This window comes from Argopecten irradians, chromosome 1 (assembly GCF_041381155.1).
Source record: "Argopecten irradians isolate NY chromosome 1, Ai_NY, whole genome shotgun sequence".
NCBI classification, from domain to species: Eukaryota; Metazoa; Mollusca; class Bivalvia; order Pectinida; family Pectinidae; genus Argopecten; species Argopecten irradians.
The window spans coordinates 15,095,388-15,115,270 of NC_091134.1; the positions used below are offsets into that span (position 1 = coordinate 15,095,388).

The 19,883-nt window shown below is 32.8% G+C and overlaps 1 protein-coding gene and 2 long non-coding RNA genes across 3 annotated transcripts in view; 2 read left to right on the forward strand and 1 right to left on the reverse strand.

Moving 5' to 3' along the window:
- Nucleotides 1–19,883, reverse strand: part of LOC138318720 (retinal rod rhodopsin-sensitive cGMP 3',5'-cyclic phosphodiesterase subunit delta-like) — a 108,333-nt gene that overhangs the window by 42,522 nt on the left and 45,928 nt on the right. The gene's annotated exons all lie outside the window — the stretch shown is intronic.
- Nucleotides 7,872–9,605, forward strand: LOC138309765 (uncharacterized). The gene is made up of 3 exons (XR_011206323.1): nucleotides 7,872–8,090; nucleotides 8,850–8,933; nucleotides 9,527–9,605. It is a non-coding gene; the product is annotated as an uncharacterized lncRNA (long non-coding RNA).
- LOC138318687 (uncharacterized) lies at nucleotides 13,592–18,189 on the forward strand. Its single transcript, XR_011207907.1, has 4 exons — nucleotides 13,592–14,070; nucleotides 15,638–15,749; nucleotides 16,982–17,092; nucleotides 17,620–18,189. It is a non-coding gene; the product is annotated as an uncharacterized lncRNA (long non-coding RNA).

Sequence of the window (19,883 nt, forward strand, 5' to 3'; positions counted from 1 at the left end):
CTAGGATTTTGATAGTTAAAGTTTCGTTACACGCTATTTCTCAAAAAGTGCTGAAGGGATCTTTCTCAAATTATTATTTATCGGTCATTTTGTAGTTTTCCCGTAGGGCCCTAGTTGTGCATATTGCATTTTGGAACCGATCGGTCAACAAGAAGGCTTGGATTTTGATAGTTAAAGTTTGTTACCGCTATTTCTCAAAAAGTACTGAAGGTATCGTTTACAAGTTTCATATGAAGGTTCCCTAAGGACCCTAGTTGTGCATATTGTTAATTGGGACCGATCGGTAAACAAGATGGCCTACCGACGGCCATATTGGATTTTGATAGTTAAAGTTTGTTACCGCTATTTCTCAAAAAGTGCTGAAGGGATCTTTCTCAAATTTCATATACAGGTTCCCCTAGGACCCTAGTTGTGCATATTACATTTTGGGACCGATCGGTGAACAAGATGGCCGACAGGTGGCCATCTTGGATTTTGACAGTTAAAGTTTGTTACCGCTATTACTCAAAAAGTACTGAAGGGATCTTTCTCAAATTTCATATATAGGTTTCCCTAGGGCCCCTAGTTGTGCATATTGCATTTTGGGACCGATCGGTCCAACAAGATGGCCGACAGGCGGCCATCTTGGATTTTGATAGTTAAAGTTTGTTACCGCTATTTCTCAAAAAGTGCTGAAGGGATCTTTCTCAAATTTCATATACAGGGTTCCCCTAGGACCCTAGTTGTGCATATTACATTTTGGGACCGATCGGTGAACAAGATGGCCGACAGGTGGCCATCTTGGATTTTGACAGTTAAAGTTTGTTACCGCTATTACTCAAAAAGTACTGAAGGGATCCTTCTCAAATTTCATATATAGGTTTCCCCTAGGCGCCCTAGTTGTGCATATTGCATTTTGGGACCGATCGGTCAACAAGATGGCCGACAGGCGGCCATCTTGGATTTTGATAGTTAAAGTTTGTTACCGCTATTTCTCAAAAAGTGCTGAAGGGATCTTTCTCAAATTTCATATACAGGTTCCCCTAGGACCCTAGTTGTGCATATTACATTTTGGGACCGATCGGTGAACAAGATGGCCGACAGGTGGCCATCTTGGATTTTGACAGTTAAAGTTTGTTACCGCTATTACTCAAAAAGTACTGAAGGGATCCTTCTCAAAATTCATATATAGGTTTCCCTAGGGCCCTAGTTGTGCATATTGCATTTTGGAACCGATCGGTCAAACAAGAAGGCTTGGATTTTGATAGTTAAAGTTTGTTACCGCTATTTCTCAAAAAAAGTACTGAAGGTATCGTTTACAAGTTTCATATGAAGGTTCCCTAAGGACCCTAGTTGTGCATATTGTTAATTGGGACCGATCGGTAAACAAGATGGCCTACCGACGGCCATATTGGATTTTGATAGTTAAAGTTTGTTACCGCTATTTCTCAAAAAGTGCTGAAGGGATCTTTCTCAAATTTCATATACAGGTTCCCCTAGGACCCTAGTTGTGCATATTACATTTTGGGACCGATCGGTGAACAAGATGGCCGACAGGTGGCCATCTTGGATTTTGACAGTTAAAGTTTGTTACCGCTATTTCTCAAAAAGTACTGAAGGGATCTTTCTCAAATTTCATATATAGGTTTCCCTAGGGCCCTAGTTGTGCATATTGCATTTTGGAACCGATCGGTCAACAAGATGGCTTGGATTTTGATAGTTAAAGTTTGTTACCGCTATTTCTCAAAAAGTACTGAAGGTATCGTTTACAAATTTCATATGAAGGTTCCCCAAGGACCCTAGTTGTGCATATTGTTAATTGGGACCGATCGGTAAACAAGATGGCCGACCGACGGCCATATTGGATTTTGATTGTTAAAGTTTGTTACCGCTATTTCTCAGAAAGTACTGAAGGGATCTTTCTCAAATTTTATGTGTAGGTTCCCCTTGTACCCTAGTTGTGCATAGTACCTTTTAGGACTGATGCATAATGCCTTTCGGGACTGATCGGTAAACAAGATGGCCAACCGGCCGCCATCTTAGATTTCATTGTTGAAGTTTGTTACCACTATTTCTTAGAAAGTACTATAGCGATCTGTCTCAAATTTTATATGTCATGTGTTTGAAAAAGTTTGAAAAGCAGGGAAAAGATCCCTCTTTCCATTGTCAGACATAGATCTTTCTTTGGTGGGCGCCAAGATCCCTCTGGGATCTCTTGTTTGTTATCTTTTTCATTTAAGAATTTCAAGAATGTAAGGATTTTTTTAAATTTTAAATCTTTGCTATCTAATTGTATAACAAGGGCTTGATTGATTTTTGTTTTAAGATAAATGAGCCTTATTGACCCAGATTAGCTTACACTAAATCATAATTATATAAATGTATTCCTTAATGAATTAAACAACAGTACTTAACCTTGAAATATCTCTCACATTTAGAATGTAAAATCCATGTAAATGAGTTTGAAATTAACATAATTGTGTGTTTTACAGCATTCTGATATATTACTAGGTGATTGTTGTATGGAGGAAGAGTAAGATAGAGCTGGTCTACATGTATCTGATATAAATCTGCAGTCCATGTTCTCAATTGAGACAGTTTCAGCAATTACCTTAATGAATATAATTACCATAATCATTTAGGAAGATGAGGCCATTTTTGTGACACAGGCCTAATGAATTATGACTGCCCAGTAAAGGGGCATTTAACTTTTAAGTCATCATTGATTTGGAAAAGCGGTAGTTAGCTAAATATTCAGGATCTGGTGAAGGTCTTTATTAGTGTGATGAGAAATTTGTGCTTAATCATCCTTTCCTAGAAAGTAGCAATCATATTTAAATGTGTTAAAATAATCAATAGAAGGACATTATTAATCCCAAACCAAGGTTATTTATAATAGATTTATCATATTCTATTCATTTGGTGTGTTAATGCACCATGATAAATAAATGTCTTTTTCCAGAGGTCAGGATCGCAGTAGCTGTTACTTAATTTGTACATGGACAGGTTGTAAAGACAAGCTGATGAGTAATTTGATCACCAATTATTAATACATGTATGTCTGAGTTGTCTGAATATCTATTTGATACATAAGGACTAACAATTTTTTACATCAAATATGGTATCTAAAATTGTGTTACAGAATAACTTTTTGTAGAATATGTTGATGAGAGAATTTATTTCTTAAAACCAAATCATGTAATCATCATGTTTAATGACTAAATACTGTACAAGTGTGTTATTCTGTTTACAGGTTCTGAAGGCACCTGCTACAAATAGAAAGCTATGCCACAGTAAAAGTGCTATTAGTAGATGTACTATTGTCATCTTTCTATTATCAAAAATTATAATATCATCATATTTCACGCTGGTAGAGTACTTTGACATGAATAGATTTTTAAAGAAGTACTTTTCCTGATAATTAGCAATATTTTTTATGCAGAAGATAGTACTAATTCATATAATTTCCACTTGAACTTTAATAAAAGGATGTCATTTCTTTTTTTTCATATTTTGGTTGAACGTTTGTGTGGCCGCGGAGGGAGGGATCGGGGGGGTAGTTTGTTCTGTGGGGTTTGGTAAGGTGGATTGGGTTAAATTTACAAATGATGTGATGTGTTTCGTCTCGGATGAGGACCGATGGCGCCCCCACCAATGTGGGACACGTTATCGATGGCCTTTGGTTATGATTTAAGGATTCAAGATTATTTTCATCATTTGCTCAAAATAATATACTTTACCTTTATTTATTTTTTTAGATTGATGTAAAATTTCCTCGAAACACAAATTGTAGATACAAGCTCGTAATAAATAAATCTCAAATAGGTGCCTCTTGCATGTGCCCGATGGGATGATTATTTAAGTATAACACTTAGGACAATGGCAATGAGGAATTAGGGGAAGACAGAAATCTGGAGTCTGTAGTTCTAATTCAAATAACCTCAAATTGGATGGTTACAAACTCATGCATGTTCCCCTGTATTTATATACCTTTGCTTAGACGTGGATCGAGTTTATCATTCCAATCACATCCATAGTTTTTTGTTAATACTTGTAATCATTACCAGATGAGCGCGATATATTCATGCATTGATGTCATTGGGTCATATCCTTGTTATGAATTTCAAATAACAGCAGAGCACAATGTAAATTAAAATCTAACTTTACCCCCTCCTTGTATGTGTTAACTACTTTATGGTACTTGCTAGCTGTTTTACAGAAATCAGTGGGAAGTTCATCGTTAGTTTTGATACTGAACTAATTGAATAAATGTACATGTATATAATAATGTGTTGAAGTCACTATAATTATCTCCCTTTACCAACTTTATCAAAAACCCATCAGAATTGTAATATACTAGTAGATGAAGTTGTGTAAACTAGTGCAGAACATATACATACAACATATTTTTATTCATACAAATTGAAGAATATGACTTATATTAATGTAATATATGATACTTATACTTCTCAACAGAATTAATGTTCCTGTGCACTTTTAACAACAAAAAAAATGAAATATATTTTAGAATAAAAAAAAATGGTATTTATAAAAATCCTCTACTTTTTGTAGATGTAAGGGATGAACTTTTAGAGGGGTAAACTGACTAATCACAGTGACTACAGTCTGATTGGATTTTCAGAGAAGAATTACCCTGATAAAAATAGGTTATTTTTTACTTTGATAATCTTATTTAGGAAGTATAAGTATAAAAATAGGTTATTTTTTACTTTGATAACCTTATTTAGGAAGTATAAGTATAAAAATAGGTTAGTTTTTTACTTTGATAACCTTATTTAGGAAGCATAAGTATAAAAATAGGTTATTTTTTACTTTGATAAACCTTATTTAGGAAGTATAAGTATAAAAATAGGTTATTTTTTACTTTGATAATCTTATTTAGGAAGTATAAGCATACAAATAGGTTATTTTTTATTTTTTACTTTGATAATCTTATTTAGGAAGTATAAGCATAAAATAGGTTATTTTTTACTTTGATAACCTTATTTAGGAAGTATAAGTATAAAAATAGTAACCTTATTTAGGAAGTATAAGTATAAAAAATAGGTTATTTTTTACTTTGATAATCTTATTTAGGAAGTATAAGCATAAAAAATAGGTTATTTTTTACTTTGATAATCTTATTTAGGAAGTATAAAGCATAAAAATAGGTTATTTTTTACTTTGATAATCTTATTTAGGAAGTATAAGTATAAAAAATAGGTTATTTTTTACTTTGATAATCTTATTTAGGAAGTATAAGCATAAAAATAGGTTATTTTTTACTTTGATAATCTTATTTAGGAAGTATAAGCATAAAAATAGGTTATTTTTTACTTTGATAATCTTATTTAGGAAGTATAAGCATAAAAATAGGTTATTTTTTACTTTGATAATCTTATTTAGGAAGTATAAGTATAAAAATAGGTTATTTTTTACTTTGATAATCTTATTTAGGAAGTATAAGTATAAAAATAGGTTATTTTTTACTTTGATAATCTTATTTAGGAAGTATAAGCATAAAAATAGGTTATTTTTTACTTTGATAATCTTATTTAGGAAGTATAAGTATAAAAATAGGTTATTTTTTACTTTGATAATCTTATTTAGGAAGTATAAGTATAAAAATAGGTTATTTTTTACTTTGATAATCTTATTTAGGAAGTATAAGTATAAAAATAGGTTATTTTTTACTTTGATAATCTTATTTAGGAAGTATACTATGACATCCCTATGTATATAGAGTTCAGGTGCTCTAGATGTGGAATTGTATATACCTAGAATTGGCCTCATCGTTTTCTGGCAAAAATATCTAGTTGAAGCATTTGATTTCTTACTTGGTCACATCTATAGATAAATAGGTATGTAGTTTAACTTCTGTTTTTCTATAGATAAATAGGTATGTAGTTTAACTTCTGTTTTTCTTCGGATCTTTTATAATATAGATCAATATATCAGATCAGTCACTTTGATGCCTTTTGCTAAAAAGTATCTTCTAAGTTATTCTAAATACTTTATTCCTATATATCCTAGAAAATTAATTTCTGAATCGGTAATTTATACAAAATTGTGAAAAATTAATGTTTCAAAATTAATCTACTAAATATTTAGAGAATTCTGACTAAACATACAATTTATTTGTTTTGAATACCATTAAATTATAAGGATTTAAGGATGCTCCACCGCCGACAGAGCGTAAATGATATTCATCACTTGAACAGTAACTGGTGTTTAAATGTGTGTATATGTATAATTAGCATAAAAAATGTAATAAAATAATTTATCTTGTCTTTGGTGCATAAGCAATCAGTATTTCATTCCATATAGGATATTGTGACATGGAATTTTTTCGGGATGCAATTAATTATTTTTTATATTTTTAACTTAAGTAAAATTAGAAGCTTAAACTTTTCAATGGTGGTAATGGTGTAAAGTAAGTAACTTTTTAACTGAAGAAAAATACTAAATTGTCTGCTCATATTTTTGATTGTGAAAAAATAATGTTTGTCAGCAGTGGAGCATCTTTAATGAAAATACACATAAAAGATAAGATAAAATAATATGTAATATTATAAAAAATAAAATAGCATTTGTGCTGTTTTTGACATTACCCGGTAGATGAACTCAATAACCTTTTTATCAAGTCTATGATTTTAACATTGATTTATAAACACTATCATAATGATTAATGTTTGTTTTTATGGATTCATATCTTTGGTATTTTACATGACTCAAATAAATTTATTCTTTACAAATAAACCTATTAACCTAAAATGTTCATTCCATGATAAACTCATTTTTACAATGGAAACGTGAAATTTCACTAATTTTTAAATACATAAAGTCAGTTGCTATTTAAGGAATTCTTGATATTCATTGAATTGACAGATATATACCTAGCTGGTACGTGCTCCTTTACCGTTGACCAGACAGATACAGATGGGTGGTATTAGTATAAATAATGGCCACCATTAAGTGTTCATGTTCATTGATAGATTACCATACAATGCCCATTAATAAAATATTATCAATATTTTTCAGAATAAAACATGTTGACATTGTGGTTGTTCCGTGGCGGACTTCAAAGCGTCGCGGAGGAAGTTATGGCCTGTTGGCGGTATATGGGTATATTGAGTGATGTCCGATGATCATCGATATGAAGACTCGGCTGGAGCAATCCATCTGTATGTTAATGGGTCCAGTTACATTTATCATATTCTCAGAAACTTTTATAAGACATGTTCAATGTTCAATAAAAACAGTGATGTTTATAATTAATGTATAAATAACTATATTTAATTTGTTCTGGTTGTGATTTGCAGACCAAGGTGGTGACATTTAGGATCCTTTCAGTAAAACAGACTACTTCTATTACATTAAATCATACCTGGCCCCGATTTCTCGAACCAAACTTAAGTCCCAAACTGACTTAAGTCTTTAGTTTTCATATAAGTTACATAAGGAGAAAAACTTAAGTTTTGACTTAAGTCTGCACTTTTGTTTCGAGAAATCGGCGCCAGGTCTTCAGGTACACCTTCATTAAATACATGTAATTAATTATACTTTCATTTTACCATTAATTTATTAAAACATTTTTGAAAATAACATTTTTTAAATGTTCAAGATTCTTGACAATCAGAAAATAGCTTTTCATCCCCAGTTATCGTTGGTATGGAAATGTTTAGATTTAAAAAACACAAATCATGAAAAAAGACGTAAGGAATCTACTGGTTTGATAGATGTATGGTAATAGGGTACTCTAAATACAGGCCATAGGATTGTAAATGGGTGATTAGTGTATCTTAGGGGCCACAGGAATACCTTTAAATGGTGATCACAGAGATCTCGTCTTTGTACGGGCTATGACAGAAACCATTCTACACAACATTTACACAATCCCATAAATTCTAACTCCATTTGTTCCTTACAATTCAAACAGACTTTTTTCTTGCTTTTTAGCATTTTAGAAAATAGGAGACTTTGTCATTGACTTGTGCTGGAAGGCAAATAGCCCCATACATCTCCTGGAGATAAAACATCGACCTCCTGTCACTGCTCGATCGCCATCGTTCAGCGAACCCAGTAAGATGGAACTATTGTCAAAACTGCAGGTATATGGTCAACTTAGACAATGGGAGGGAATTGATGAAAGATTATATCCTCCACTATCTCATGAATGAATTAATTTGCACTGAAAGATTGTGAAAAAAGATAGCTTGGGGTCAAGATCTTTTAATAGTCACTTGATACGATTACATGAGCGCTTGGCTGGTCACTGTAAGATGATTGGTTTCATTCACGATACAAGACATTGCCATGGAAGCAACCTTGATATGGGATATTCGCACTCACAGATATTGCTTTAGATCCGTATCATCCGGACGTTTGTTTGTTTGTCGACGTCTGCTCTCTGGCTTTGTCTTGTCGTTTTCTTAGAGGCAGTGCACACCAATTTGATGGGATCGGGTTGTGGTGAACTTTGGCTGATTCATGTTTGACTTTCAGAGTTTGATCTTTATCATTGGAACTTTTCATACATTTAATTGCATTCAATTCAGTTTGAAATGTAGTGTAATTAAAAGGGAGATCTTTCTGTACAAAATTTTAAAAAAGTAAAAGGAGAAAGATTCCTGATAATCGTATCAGTTCAAATCTTTCATCAAGTTTGTCATCAAGAAAACAGAGGATACTTTCTTTAGTTTCTCCAAATATACAATAAGACCATGTTCTCAACTTATTTTGTTGGAGCATTGTGGAGGGTGGTGGCAAACCTTTCAGTAAGAAAACAGTATCTATGGTTTTGACGTCTGCTTTAAAGATGGTTTCCTTTAACCACACAGTACTGATCCTAACACTGTATACTCCTATAGGTTTACAGAGGCTATTGTCTGGTCCAACTACACCCAGGTGGCCTAGTGAACAGTTATCAAAGATTACAGGTAAAAAAAGTCAAGGTATGTTAATGACTCGATCACTCGACCCAGGTGACCACAGGTAGATAGAACACAGGCCTGATGGTCTTCTATGTTAAGTTAGATATAAACAAGCGCCATGAAAGAAAACAATAAAAGAAGAAATCTGACACACAAAAGCCTGAACATCAAACAGTTTACGGCTAGTTTTATCACCAAACCAAGTACTAAACACTGATCACAGTAGGGAAGGCCAGCAAGGGAGGTAACTCCTGTGTCCTATGGCTCTGAGGTAACCAGTATAGGTGTAACTGTGTGTCACACCTTGACCGATTCCTGGCAAGTGTTTAGCGTGGCCCCGAGGCCTACTCCACTTTGATGTCCAAATCAATCTTAACACTTCTTTGTATTGTGTTTATAATCAAAAGGAACATAAAATTGAATTGCCTTGCAATGTGCAATAAATAATTTGATAATTATGTCAACTTTGTGAAAAAATTAGGCATGTGTATGAGATGTCCTGGAGGCTGATGGGAGAAGATAGGAGGTTTACAGTTAGAGATTACAGGACACAATGATAGGTGTGAACTATTTGTCTGACTATTGTCTAACCTAGATACAATTACAAATTACAGGTACCAATTTATAACCTACAAACTCCCTCAACCAGTCAGCACATCAAACAAGAAAGTTGGTTACGACGAGACACAACAGGTAGGATACTTGAATTTTATATTCTTAGTTAAGGGGGTTTATTTGCTTTTCAATTTATTTATTGAAATATTGCTTAAATGTAGCAATACCTATTCAAATTGTGAGTTTTTTCAAGTAATCTAGAATTTTTAATACATTAACATACAAAGTTACATGTGTAATTTGCAATTATTTCATGTTTTTAAGCACCTTTGCATTTTTTTCAATTTTCTTTAATGACGCTAAATATTTGGTTGAATATGGTACTAGTAGTTAAACAAACTAAATTTCACTTATAAATAATTAAGTCAGTTTTTTAATACCACTTGTTTAAATTGCTATCTTTATAGTACAAAATAACTCAATTTTAACGAAAATATGTCAAGTTCTCTCGATGAGTTTCCTTCCATTTGCATGGACTTGAAACATTACTTATACATTTCATATATTGTGAGACATTTATACATTTTGTCAGCATGTACAGTGTATATTTCTGCTGTAACTATTAGTTTTTGTCACGGCTCGCTTCACCCTCTATATTTTACAAATCCATGACATCAAATTTATGAGCTCATAATTAAATGTGTATAAAAATAACAAGTCCAAAGATTATAACTTTACCCTGGGCCTGCAGTATTGGAAGTAAATCAGATTTTAAAACCTTCATCACATCTCATCCATATAAATCAATTATGCATGTCAAAATTGATCCTCAGAAAAAATAATAGATTTAATTTTGTTTCCAGGTCTGGTGTAATTAATTTCATTTGATATAAAAACAGATATTTTATAAAATAGGATTGTATGATTGTAAATACCACATGGTTTTATCATCGTGTTGTAATGAGGTTCACAGCTGACCTCATGCTCTCGGCCCCGTTATAAGGATTTCCCCGTTTTTGACTCTATTAATCTGCAGTGACACTAATGTGGCTATAACATGCTGTATACCTGTGTAACATCGGTATTAATTACCTGGGGTTTACCTGTAGTGAGCAACACACCTGACACATGACCTATTGTACGATCCTACACAGCCAATATTTCCTAACCTGAAATTGACCTGAAATTGACCAGAATTTCTGGTTACAATTTTGACCTGAAATTGACCTGAAAGGAGCAGAACAGTCAATTTCAGGTTAAAAAAACTAACCTGAATTTCACCTGAAATTGACCTGAATTTCACATTAAAATTTGCTGAGGTCAAATTCTGGTCAATTTCTGGTCAAATTCATGTGAAATTATGGTCAATTTCAGGTTAGTTTTTTAACCTGAAATTGACCTCAAATTATATTCTGGTCAATTTCATGTGAAATTCTGGTCAATTTCAGGTTAGACTTTTAACCTGAAATTGACCTCAATTTTCTCAGGTCATTTTCAGGTGAAATTCTGGTTAAATTCATATGAAAATTCTGAGTTCAATTTCAGGTTAGATTTTTAACAATGAAATTGTCATCTTTCTTGCTTCCTTTCTAGGGTCAATTTGAACCTCAGAAATATCTTGAACCAGAAATTTTGAACTCTGAAAGTTTAAGGTCAATTTAAAGGTCCTCCTAGTTTTCTTATGGTTCATTTATCAGGTCAATTTTACATGTTCCAGAGTGTACATTTCCAGGCATAAATGGTTCACTTGCATCAGGGTATTGTATTGAGTATTTGTTAGCCATTTCTGAGATTCATCAGGTGATTTGCAATCACGCTGCTGAGGAATAATGTTTTGCGTGAGTTTGGTGTCAATTTGTATCTTATGTATTGTAGGAAACAGATTTCTTACAGCGTGAAGAATATTAATCAAGAATGTGACCAAGTTGAATTGTGTTTTTTTCCTTGATCTTTTTTCAACTTTAACTGACCATAAGGAATGAGTGTGACCACCCAAAAGTAGCAGAGGCGGCTTAACTACTTCTAAACCATGAACTTCGTGGATATAAAGGACCGCATCCAGTTCATAGCAAGGAGCTTATGGCCCTAAACATTCCAAATGATCAGATCACGAGGCTACTAGGTTGCAGCATCCGCACATGTTTTATAACCTCCTTCAAACACGTACAGTCGGGTAATGCTACCATCAGGAGACAACCTAGCGAAGTCTTATAAGAAATTACAGAATATAAATCAATTGCCTGACAAAGAAGTCACATTTTAACAAGTATTCTTCACCATAGCATATTGTTTAAGTTTTGTATACATGTACATACATTTATCTATTAAAAAAAGAAATGACAATCACAGATTGTTTTGCCACTTCGTGATAGCTTTAAACGATTCACATTCAAAGAGGTTCACCTTCTTCAACTCTTTTTTCTAGGAACTTCGACTTTAGTGGGTCGATTTTTTTCGTAGAGGACCTGTTACACAGCCTAGAACCCTCCTACCCTCCCTCCCCCTCCCCATCCCTAGGGAAACAATGACAAAGTCTGTTTTCTGCTTTATGTTATTTATCTTCCAAAAGTCCTTTACTTGATCTTCTTGCCACTGCAATCCCTGAAATGTAAAAGAGAAACAGTTACATTTCAACTGCACATGATCTACAAGTTATTTAGCCGAATCTACGGACATAAAGTCAAAACTCAAAATAAAACTGCATGTAATATACTGGAAATGGCATACTGTGTTAACACTTTCATTATAAGTCGGAATCATATTGTACACTGTTCTGGAAATAAAGAACACTTTGTCATCAAATGCATTGGTTTTTTCCCTCTAAAATAGTCATAGTAAGATAAAAAAAATGTTCAAGTTTCTCTTAACATTTTTGGGGTTATATATACAGTAAATCAGATGACTCAGCATTACCAGTGTTTAATTAAATTAGATTAAAAAAAGTTTCAGGAAAAATCATATACATGTAGCATCTGACATGTTTACTGTATATAGAATTCTACATAATTCTTTCATAAAATAAGTTATTGCAAAAGCTTAAGGATGTCAAATGGAATTGTTATTATGAAAAAAAGTCAGTCCCTTATTTTCCACGTATGGTTCTTCATAAAGATATTGTGTGCGTGTTATATTTGATACTTTATTAGAAACCATTTAATGTATCGTTGTTAACTGCAATAAGGTAAATATTAGTCAGTCATGTCATGATGTGCTTCATGTCCAAATATATATACATGTATTAGCAACCTGCATAGCTAGAGATACCAACAGGCATGCATTTACACTACAATTATAATTATTAAATATCCCCAAAAACACGGATTTCATCACAAATATCAATACAGCAGTCAGCCAATTTATTATATACAGCATAGGCCCCTACATGTACAAATGTAGTTGCCTGTTACAATATTTTACTCAAACATGTTATTAACATTAATAATAAGAAAACCAACAAATCAGAATAAATTAACAATAAGTCTGTGTAATTATGACGACTAGGCCTAGAATGTTTTATGAAAGGCGTGATGTTTTACATACAAATGATAATTATTCTATATAGACAATGCAATTTGTAACTTGTTTTTTTAAGAACTTGTAAAATTAATCGCATCTTTAATTTAATTTTAATAGGCCTAGCATAAAGTACAAATGTAGTTCTACATGGTACATTACTTGCCATTAGCTGCAACAAATTAGCTACAGTACTGTTTTAGCTAAAAGATATCACCTTCTGACTGATCTTTTTTATTTTTATTCTTTTTCTTGTACAGGTACCCCTATACTTAAAACCACTTTTAAATATAGTACTGAAAATCAATTTGGAGTAGTTTATATATGTATATTGTAAATTTACATACATGTACCGTACATGTACAATTGACAAAACGTCAAGCTCCTGTGATTTACATGTACTGGCTAGACTACTTCAGTCATATTTTTCTGTATTTTGACAAAATTTCAATTTACTGTCATGATTTTATTAAATTTTTCCTAAATTGGCAATTATTGCAGTTATGGGCTTAACGAATCATATTCCTAGGGAAATCTAATAAAATAACCGCAAGGAAAAAATATCCCAAGGTCTGGGTCAGGACCCCAATGAAACTTTTCACAAATATTGTCCTGATCAACAAAAAAACAACCTCGTTTGTTTTATGAGAGAGAAAAAACTCGACTAAATTTCATATTCATATCGATGGATTACCTGAAACAACTTCTTTCGCCTCTACTCATTTTCTACGGAAGATTGTCAACATCCCGGCCTCTGTAGTCAAAACGCGCACGTGCTGTTGTTTACGTCTGCTCGATATAGATGGCGCTCTAGTTCAAATCTAGATCATCGATATGTTTATCATTTACGGATCGGCTGAGTCAAGCATCTCATCGACCCAGATTGGATGGAGTCTGTGACAACAGATCGAGACGGTGGCTTACGATATTGTCACAATATTTTGATTATATCGTCAATATTAGTGAATGTGGTGTAATACATTACGATATATGATGTTTGCCGGTACACACTACGACTAGGATGCCTAACTGTCAGCGATATTACAAGCAGCTTAACTATGTTATCGGAACAAAATACGACAATCACAAAGTAAGTTTGAGAAGCCAACATCTGATGAAAAATAAATCCTATGCCGCCCGGAAGCGGGGAGGTTCTGATTAAGATAGGCTAGTAGTTTTAGGGTGTCTTTTTATGACTCCATATATTTACAAAGTACCTAAAATTAAAGCCAAAATAAATCCGTAAGAAAGCCCAGTCCATCTGACCCAATAAATAAAGGTGTATACATTATGTCCAATAGGCCTACTGTTTGTACTCTATGTAGAGTCTAGTAGTTTGTGTATCATCAGGTACTGTATGTAGTGTATGTATATCCATGTTCAGTGAATTAGATTGTCACAACACATACTGTAATGAATCCTTCAAATTACATTTATAATCATGATTGGCATGAAGAAGTATACATGTACATTAATTGTACCCTACATGTAGACTACATAGTACATGTAGAAATCTACATATAATAATTGTACATGTAGAACTAATTATATATTTATAAGACTCAAGACTGTCATCATTCTCTATTGTCCATAACCTTGCTAAAATAGGCTTATATAAAGAATAAAGGTTAAATAAGAAATCAAATAAAACAGGAAATTAGAAATCAAAATCGCAAAACTATGAACACTAGCTGTTAGTGTTTATCACAACTTCAGTGTGATAAATTGTATAAATTCCACGCACCGTATAATGGTGATTAATGTTTATATATGTGAGAAATGGTGAAGTGTTTACATTGGTATACATTCTGCAGCTTCATCAAATTAATAAATATATAGTGCCATCAGTTGTATTATGGTACATATACCTAGCAGGATGTAAAGGAATCTTCTTTCAGTGTTTTTAGCGACTACAGCTTTTTTAATATGAAAATAAAATCACTCACGGCTGTAGGACTAAGAAGTTATTAGAAATCTATACCAGAGTAGTGATGCTTTAAATTTAGATCGACAATGTAAATAACGTGTTATAGATTAAATATAATCCTCCTTGATTCCTGATTCAATGATGTGGTCTTTATGTTTTGTACTGACACATTCTTTAATTTTGTTCTTAAATTTAGATCGATATGGTACATATTGTGTCAACTGAATATTAATTCAGATCCAACATTGATGATTTCTTTGTGAATCTTTATCAATATGCAATTTTGAAATACATAGATTATTTATAGTAAATAACTGGCAACCAATGGCTAAATATAATTATATGATTATTTAATAATATATTTCTAATATTTTGCTATCATGAAAATATAGAATATTGAAATTAATTGTGGATACTTATAATTACATTTCATATGTCTAGTCTTTGATGAGGACATTTATAGAACTTTTAACTGATTCGATAGTTCTGTAAAAGTTTATTTTAAGAGAACAGTTATCAGCATGGTGTAATAGGGAAAAGTAAATCTTTTAAAAGAACCTTACTTGCAATATTGATTCAATAACCCCAAGTAAATACGGGTAGTTAACCTATAGGTACATATACATATAGTTACATATACACAGAATGTATACATGTACATACATGTATATGTCAGTGATACAAACATGCTAAATTGCCATCATTAGTTTATTTTTCATTTATTTTCCAGATTTGACAGATTGATGTCTTTGAAATTAAATACTGGAGATATAAAATTGATTTTAATCAAGAAAAATATTCCAGGACTGGGCAAGAAGAACTTACCCAAACTTTTTTATTTGGTAAGCAAACAAAATGTGGAAAAAAAAGTTTGTATGATATTGTACATATGAATGTCACTGTATTGATAAGTGTATTGGGAGCAAAGTTTTTATTCATTGTAAGTTTTATTCCATAATTAACTTTTAAAATCAGATTGCTATAACTCATGTGGTATATTATACAATATACATGTATACTTCATAATATCTTCCCTTTGAATGAAGTGAGATATATTTATCTATTATGGCCTGGTTGAGAGGGCACTATTGCCTCATAGTATTGTCGAGGGATGGAATAGTGCCCGAGCCGCAACGCTATCTTCATTTCCACACCACGTTGTTACATTAAAAGTACAATATATAAATTGTGGCAGAGATATGGGATTCTATAAAAACGGGATTCAGCTTCATGAAAATTAAAAGTAGATCAATATAGAACATTAGTGAACAGTCTTCTGTAGAAAAGCAAGATTTGCTTCCATCCCCGCACAAAACAGCCTGTTCGCCATCTTGACATCTTGGTCGAAGCGCAACATTATAAAGACATCATGTAATGGTGACGTCACAATACATTCACGTTCAATTTCGCGCCACTTCAATAGTGCCCGCTTGCCCGGGCACTATTGCAAATAGTATCCATGTGTGTAGCCAATCAGAATCCAGTATTCTGTCACGTGATGTACTAATGTATAAGAACTGGCTCTTCATCCTCTTCTTATCTAATAATATCCTGCAAAGCCCTGCATTTCTGAAGTGTTAAATATATGACTTATGGTGATGAAATTTGAAGGATACATATGTAGTTCAATTATGTAACCCAAAGCTGATATTTAATACACTACATTCAGGTCATTGACCCTATGTTCTAAGAGAAAGGTAAAAAGTAAAAGCCAAGTTCACAGTGATTTGATTGTCCAGGCTGGACCCTTACTTCTGAACTATTTGTAGTAATAACTACTAATAAGGGGAGACAATCTTGAGTTACGCTGCATATGATTTGTTCTACAGATGTATTGTTTAATTTAGTCACAATTTTTCTTTTTTTTTTTTTTCTTTTTGATACACATGGGTCTGTGAAAGACTTGCCTTGTATAAAAAGTATGTAACCATTTTCACAAACATGTACATGATCTAATAGTGACATTCCAACATTATAATTTATATGTCTAGGCATTGATCAAAACAAAAAGGCACTAGTATTGTAGCCTCTTTGTTATAAAACTTTTATTAATGACAACTGTTGAATATTTCAGACTGACCACATTAAAATGCATGGCCACAAACAGCACTTTTTTCCAGACGTGAGAGTGTTTGAAAATTGAAGATCAGCAAACTAGCCATGCCTCTTCGGCTACGAAGATCAGGTATTTTTTCACATCTGAAATGATTTCATACTTAAATACGAGTTGTCTTTCTGAAATTTATTAAACTTACTTAGTCAATATATTTCTTTTATGACATTAAGTTCCTGCTTGTAAATTTTAAATAATGTGGTTAACATTTACCTTGTTTGAAACACATACATTTCTAATGTAAGAAATAAGGACTTTTTAGTTGGAGTTGGAGAATGGTTTTATACTAACCATGTAGAATTTTAAATACATGTTGTAATACCTTCGAATAGATCAAATGTCCATAATTAATTAACTTGGTAAAAGACATACAAATGGTTTTCGGGATGAATAACATGACTTGGTAATTTGACGAACAAATAAACAAAATGTTTTTTCTTTTTTACTTGCGGTTAATTAAGACCAATATTCATATTTTTATGCATGCCGGCAAACCACAGAAACATCTAGTAATACATATGTGTACATGCTATCATGATATTTACTTAGTCAGCATCATATTCATTGTGGCATTTGTTTTTTATTTCTATTTTTTTTAGGTTTTCTTTCTCCCTAAATGGATGGACTGATGCCTTCTGTTGGTATGAGATTGCAGATATCTGGGGCCAGTCAGTGCCTGTAACCCCTGAATTGGAGGGAGAAGTCCATACTCTGTTTGTCTGAATTATTGGTTAGGTCAACAAGCGCCGGCTACTCTCAAGTAACAGGCTTGACCAAGGCAACAAGGGATTTGATTGGCTACAAGGCAACACCTCTGGTCATATACAAAGCTCCATATACATTGTATATCACACTGACAAAACCCACATCATCCTTTGTACAAAGCATGTACATATATGTAAAAAGTTAACTTCATCAGTGTATATACCAATTATTACCGAATTGTGTAATTATAAGTACAATTGCTATGTGTCAGAGCAGGAACTTTTGTGCATACCGGTATATATATCATGCATAATTTGCATATTTCTCTGTCCAAAGTGATGATCAAACAAGATATTGGTAAAGAGTTATCGCTCTTTGCTACAAATGATAAGCAAAACATGTGCTTAAGTTTTATGTAGCAGTTTTTTTTTCTTAACTGCAAAATAAATACTGTTTTAAAAACACTTACAATATCTTCTCTTCATTTTTCAGACGTTTTTATACTGGAGGAATCATTTTAATAGACAATTTTACAAATTATTTTTAATAGAAAGTAGATCTATGAAAGCCATAACAGTATTCAGTAAATGATCCAAAGAAAATTTGACCTGAAAGTCACCCAAGGAAATCTTAACCAGAATTTCAGGTCAAGATTTCTTGACCTAAAATTGACATGAAATTGACCAGAAATTCAGGTCAAGAAATATTGACCTGAAATTCAGGTGAAGATTTCTTAACCTGAATTTTAGGTCAAGATTTCTTGACCAGAAATTGACCTGATATTGACCAGAATTTCAGGTCAAGAAACCTTGACCTGAAATTCAGGTTAAGATTTCTTGACCTGAATTTCATGTCAAGATTTCTTCACCTGAATTTCAGGTGAAGATTTCTTGACCTGAAATTCACCTGAAATTCAGCAGAATTTTGTATGAAATTTGACCTGAATTTCAGGTCAAGAAATCTTCACCTGAAATTGACCAGAATTTCTCTTGAAATTTGACCTGAAATTCATGTCAAGAAATCTTAACCTGAAATTGACCAGAAATTGACCAGAATTTCAGGTCAAGAAATCTTGACCTGAATTTCACCTGTCAAATTAACCAGTCAAATTTCTGGTCAATTTCAGGTGAATTTCCTAACCTGAAATTGACCTGAAATTGACCAGAATTTCTGGTTAAAATTTTGACCTGAAATTGACCTGAAAGGAGCAGAACAGTCAATTTCAGGTTAAAAAACTAACCTGAATTTCACCTGAAATTGACCTGAATTTCACATTAAAATTTGCTGAGGTCAAATTCTGGTCAATTTCTGGTCAAATTCATGTGAAATTCTGGTCAATTTCAGGTTAGTTATTTAAACCTGAAATTGACCTCAAATTATATTCTGGTCAATTTCATGTGAAATTATGGTCAATTTCAGGTTAGACTTTTACCTGAAATTGACCTCAATTTTCTGATGTTATTTTCAGGTGAAATTCTGGTTAAATTCATATGAAATTCTGGTCAATTTCAGGTTAGATTTTTAACCTGAAATTGACTTTTTTTGCTCCTTTCAGGTCAATTTGACCAGAAAAAATCTTGACCAGAAATTGACCTGAATTTCAGGTCAATTTCAGGTCAAGTTTTCTTCTGTTCATTTTCAGGTCAATTTTACTGTCAATGTCCTGGTAAATGCTTCACTTGCATCACTGTAGTTCTAGAATTGTAGCCATTTCTGAGCATATCAGGTGTTGCAATCACTCTGCTGAGGAATGTTTGGTGATTTTGGTCATTTGTATCTAGATATTTTTGAAAAGGAAACAGTCTTTTACAGTTGAAGAATATTAATCAAAATGTGACCATTGAATTGTTTTTTCCTCGACATTTTCAACTTTACTGACCATAAGGAATGAGTGTGACCACCCAAAAGTAGCAGAGGCGGCTTAACTACTTCTAAACCATGAACTTCGTGGATATAAAAGACCGCATCCAGTTCATAGCAAGGAGCTTATGGCCCTAAACATTCCAAATGATCAGGTCACGAGGCTACTAGGTTGCAGCATCCGCACATGTTTATAACCTCCTTCAACACGTACAGTCGGGTAATGCTACCATCAGGAGACAACCTAGCGAAGTTTTATAAGCAATCAAAGGAGTTAATATAATCGTCTGATAAAAGG